Genomic DNA, 5,849 nt, shown 5'->3' on the forward strand with positions numbered 1-5,849 from the left:
CGCGCTTGCGCGGGGACTATGCACCTAGTAATAACAATACTTAAAGGGAGATATGCTCAAAGGAGATACGTGCCACGTCCTAAAAAAAATCAACCAATTAGATGCCCCTATTTTGCCACGTTACATCCTCTTTATCGACATGGGCCAAGTGTTTTGATCTTCTAAAATTTGGAGGTGGCCCGTTTGAGACCCATGTTACACTTTTCGACGAAACCCACGCTTTCCTTCTTCAGTCAATAGTCTCTTACTATTCCTCTCCATAGCCATTGTTCCATTTTCTCCAAATCTCCATTACTTTGCAGTAGCTATCCACTCTAAAATCATTGATTCTGCTCTTTACACATTCTTACAAGATGTATCATTTCACCTCCTTTTGTTTTCCTCATGTATGATCTATTTCTCGATTCTTATATATACCGCAATCTACGACTTATTCAGTCGAAGATCAAGCTATGTCCATGAGATCTGCTAAGCTGTGTATTTAACCAACATCTCCGCGGGTACAGCGGAATCAGAACTAGGCTTCCGGTTAATCCGTTTCTGGGAGACGATAAGCACAAACAGCTAAAGGTGGTTTGCTTATAGGCTTGGAGCTTCTCCTTACAGGCAAGCAGGTATCAGATTCTTTACTTCTTCTTCTATTGATCCAAATCAATCTAGGTCACAACTTCTTGATTTCTTGATTACTTCTTAATCTTCTTCGCAGAAATGGCTACGCGCAACTTGAAACCTACCGCATCAATACCACAACGAATTTACTTCGAGGCTTTTTGGTTTTCAAATCCACCGGATTGGTCATCAGACTCTACCTTCTTCTCATTGATGAAAATTTATTGGTTCATATTTTTCTCCTGTTCTTAGTGGTTTGTAAATTTGTCGTTTCATCGCTCTAATGTCACAAAGAAACTATTCTAATTTACATTTCTTGCCACTACTCACAGGTTTCGCAGCAGCAACAGTTGTCTTCTTTTTCAAAAAAAAAACAGCTGTGATCAAGTCAATTTTTTCAGGCATCCAGATGATTATTAACAAAAAAATTTGTTTGAGCTGGAATCTGAAGTTCGTGTCCTGGAAAGCCTCTGGCAGCTGCTGAAACTGGGGTAAGATTCTGTATTCTTTTATCTTTAACTTGGATGGGGCCAACCACATGTATTATTTTGTTGTTCAAAGAGTTGAATCCAAACAGCCTTTAGGAGAAGAAGCAAAAATTTACTTGAGAAAAGTTATACAACAGCTTTCTGGGTAGTTTTTTTCTCTTATATGTTGGCATAAATACGTAGGTGAAACTCTGAACACCTGAAGAGGGCGATTTATGTAAGCGATGCAACTGCAAAAAGTCGCATTTGAATCTGTAAGTTGCGCACAACTTGCTCCTCTTTAGTCTTTGCATGTTTAAGAAATTCAAACTGGCTTGAAGTTGACTGTTTACGAGTCTCTTTAACCTCTGTAGTTACTGTGAAGGTTTGTTGCTGAGTTTATTGCATATATCATCCATTTTCATGTGTGGATTCTTTCAACAAACCATCATTAAGACGCTGTCTTGGCTACCCGCAGACAGATTGAGAATTCAGAGATCATGTGGAGAGATCCCAGAGCTTTTTACACTGATTTCTATCATGGCCGCTGGAACTGGAAGCACTGCTCTTTTCACTGTGATTTGTATCTTTGCTTCAAGGCGTGTTCCCTTTTGCACAAACAAGTTCTTCAACACTGGACTTGGTTTCAGTTTGGTCATACTGCTTTGGGCTGTGGATAGACTCGGGGGGTGATTACTTAGCGCATACTTCTTCCATGGGTAAAACATTCTGATGTTTGATTGTGTTCTTGCGATCAATGAGCCTTAATCAGCAGCTCGTGCTGGTAACCCCATATTAGGTTTTTGTAGAACCCCCATAACTATCGGCAAATCTGAAACCATTTCTGATATTTCTGTTGACATGCAGGTTGTGGCTTCTAAGTTGGCAACAAGAACAAGAGTAATCTCTGAGGAAGCAAAAGCCACGACCTCTTTATATTCTTATAGGAAACATCTTTGCTCCTATGTAAACTATATATGTTTCTCCAATGACCTGAAGAATATATAAATTGGTTTTTGTTTGTGTGATCAGGAACAAACAAATTTTTGGAATATAAAGCATGTTACCGAAGACTTATTCTTTTTAGTTTGAACTGCACGTGACGGTCAAAAGAAAAAATTAGATGATTTGCAACGTAGAATGAACAACTGATTTTGATTTATTTATTTTATCTAAGAAGAGAAAGAGGAGAAATAGAAAGTAATATTTGTGAAGGAGATAAGGATTAGTGTTAATGTTGAAAATAGCTATGCCAATACCGAAATAATGTTTGTGTTTTTCCATAGTATTCACGTTTTTAATTAAATTAGAAATTGCATATTATAACAAACTAACATCAATTAACAGTTCAATAAGAAAATAATGCAAATTAAATACTTTTGTTTATCTCAAAAAGAGAATATTGTGACGTTACATTATTTTTAAAAACCAGGGAAATATACAAAGATATAAAAAATTTAACAAAATAAATATTTGTTACAGTAATATATTAAAGCAATTCAAATTTTAAATTGAATTGAAAAGTAATTTAAATTGTTAAATTGTAGACAAAACGTTCACACTAAAGAGAGCATAAACACAAATATTTTTAGTTGTTTTTTATGAGCAACACATATATTCCATATCAAAAGTTTAACATTCGTACCAAAAAACATGTCATCATTAAATTATTACACAAATGTTTGATTTTTTCCTGAATAATTTCCTAAGCAAGGGAATTAAAACTTCTTTGTCAACATTAACAAAAGTGGGAACATAAAGTATATATACACGGATGCAAAATAACATTACCATTAGACTGTTTTGCTGAGGTATTAGGAGAGTAGGAGTCCAGTGGCTCATACATATCTAGCACCTACATATACATACACTTTTCCAAAAAATAATAATAATAACACCTACATATACATATTATGTTATTTAATGTTTTGTACATATTTAAATAAAAAGTTTTACTAACTAATTATCAGAGTCTTATAAGTATTTTAAGATATGTGAAAATTAATGTATAATAATTTAAACCAGTTATCCAATACTTTAGACATTATCCATGATTTTCATTCGAAAAGCATTTGTCTGCTTTGTTTATATAGATGAGTGTGATGTATTTTAGGGGTAGTGGATTTTGGTTTGGGGTGTTGGTCTTAATCTCTGCTTTAAATTATTTAGCCAAAATATTCTTATAGCTTTTTTTTTGTTTAGCAATGAACAGAAAATATAAACAGTTCTAAAAGGTACATATGCTTGATTAATCAAAAACAACATAATTCCAATATGATATCAAATGTTAAAGTATTTGAATAACCAATAAATACTAAGTTGTAATATCAATTTATAAATCCATCTCGGTACAATAATTTACAATTTTATCATAATAACATAAATAAAATGCATTAAGAAGATTGTCACTTTAAAAAACTCAATTTATGCTGGAGAAAGATTGGTAGAAATGGTAAACTATTATTAAAGGAAAAACGTTGAAAATACTTTTTTAAAAATATGCCAAAAATCTCAAATTACAAACACACCATTTTAATCATTAAATATTTAGTCAAACATGATTTTTTTTTTGTTTCGGTTTAAAAAGTGAACATTAAAATGTCATACCTAAATTGAAAATTGTATATGTTTTCACAAAATAATTTATCAAATATAAATTACATATGATTTTGGCAATATGTAATATTGTATATCAATGATTTGAAGGCTATAACCGAAAAATCCAAAAATCAATTTAAAATCCTATATTTGCGTTTAGCCTTTTTTTTTTATTACATATCTTATATTGGGTAGTGTTTTAAACAGAAAAATTCAAAGTAAATTCATATATAACTTTAAATATGTAAGTATGTAATTTAAAACTATTTTGTAAATGATTTTATTTATAAAGAATTGTGTTCTCTGTAAATGTTTTGTGACAATTGTTAGTTTTATGTTTATGTCTGAATTTTTATATTTTCTTATATTAAGTTATACATAAACTTACTTCCAATTATTTTGAATTTTGGACATCATTATGTGTTGTAAATATAATTGATTAATTTTTGAGAAATTCCTTGAAATAACTAAGTTGAATACTACTTTTTAAAAAATACACTTAATCAAAATATTATAACATTTGGGTTTAGGGTGTAGTGGTTTTTGTGTAAGGTTTAGTATTTAGGAGGTAGGTTCAGTTTATAAACTTCTATAAACACTTTTTTTTTAAATTATAAATGCTTTAGGAGTGTTAATTTTATCTTTTTCAAAAAATTTTAAACTATTAATGAAAATGATTATCATTTAAAATTATATTCTACAAATGATATCAAATTTGAGATAAAGTTAGAATTCTCATTTATTTTCTAGATTGATCAGTTACAACCATTTATTTCATTTATTTATTTTTAAAACATTAACAACTGAGATGATACTACAATACAAGATCGAAACCTAATTTTCTTAGAATCATTAAATTTCACATATATAGAAACTCAAAATTTATGTAATATATTTTAATGTTTAAATTTAAAATCAAAACCAATACACTACAAGAAAACATATTTTTTACGAGGGCAGTATTCGAGGCTAATTCGTCGTAAACGGGGTGTTACGACGAATTAACCTCGAAAGACGTTTCGTTGTTAAACGTCCGTCGTAACGGAAGTTTCATCGTAAAGGACTCGTTACGTTTACGACGAAATAAATTCCTCGTAAAGCGAAAGGAAAGGTTTCGTCGTAAAAGACACTTAACGCTTCGTGGTAAAGCCCACGTAATGCATTCGATGTAAAGAACACGTAAACGAATTCGTTGTAAAGCCCACGTAAACGTTTCGATGTAAAACTCTCGTAAAAGTTTCGATGTTAATCACTCGTAAACTTTCGATGTAAACTCCATGTAATGTTTACGAGGAGTTTACATCGATTCTTATTATATTATATATAATAAATTTATATTTATATTTAATATTTGAAATTTAGAATATTTTAAATTTTAAAACAAAATATGAAAATGAAAAACATATTTTCAAAAAGTATTTAAAAGTCATTCAATAATATTTAAATTCATAATACAAACCAAAATATAAAAAATTACATATTCTCGAAGTAGTCGGCGGAGGTAGGTTCAGTTTATAAACTTCTATAAACACTTTTTTTTAAAATTATAAATGCTTTAGGAGTGTTAATTTTATCTTTTTCAAAAAAATTTAAACTATTAATGAAAATGATTATCATTTAAAATTATATTCTACAAATGATATCAAATTTGAGATAAAGTTAGAATTCTCATTTATTTTCTAGATTGATCAGTTACAACCATTTATTTCATTTATTTATTTTTAAAACATTAACAACTGAGATGATACTACAATACAAGATCGAAACCTAATTTTCTTAGAATCATTAAATTTCACACATATAGAAACTAAAAATTTATGTAATATATTTTAATGTTTTAATTTAAAATCAAAACCAATACACTACAAGAAAACATATTTTTTACGAGGGCAGTATTTGAGGTTAATTCGTCATAAACGGGGTGTTACGACGAATTAACCTCGAAAGACGTTTCGTTGTTAAACGTACGTCGTAACGGAAGTTTCGTCGTAAAGGAATCGTTACGTTTACGACGAAATAAATTCCTTATAAAGCGAAAGGAAAGGTTTCGTCATAAAAGACACGTAACGCTTCGTGGTAAAGCCCACGTAATGCATTCGATGTAAAGAACATGTAAACAAATTCGTTGTAAAGCCCACGTAAACATTTCGATGTAAAACCCTCGTAAAAGTTTCG

General features: G+C 30.3%; 1 long non-coding RNA gene across 6 annotated transcripts; it reads left to right on the forward strand.

The window, feature by feature from the left end:
- Positions 1-240: 240 nt before the first annotated feature.
- LOC106319943 lies at positions 241-2,153 on the forward strand. Of its 6 annotated transcripts, none has more exons than XR_001265635.1 (5): positions 241-614; positions 707-1,100; positions 1,281-1,351; positions 1,555-1,875; positions 1,944-2,153. It is a non-coding gene; the product is annotated as an uncharacterized LOC106319943 (long non-coding RNA). The 6 variants fall into 6 exon arrangements; XR_001265634.1 differs by having other exon boundaries at positions 1,555-1,860; XR_001265638.1 differs by having other exon boundaries at positions 1,555-1,795.
- The last annotated feature ends 3,696 nt before the right edge of the window (positions 2,154-5,849 follow it).

Source organism: Brassica oleracea, unplaced genomic scaffold, assembly GCF_000695525.1.
Source record: "Brassica oleracea var. oleracea cultivar TO1000 unplaced genomic scaffold, BOL UnpScaffold00703, whole genome shotgun sequence".
Taxonomy (NCBI): domain Eukaryota; kingdom Viridiplantae; phylum Streptophyta; class Magnoliopsida; order Brassicales; family Brassicaceae; genus Brassica; species Brassica oleracea.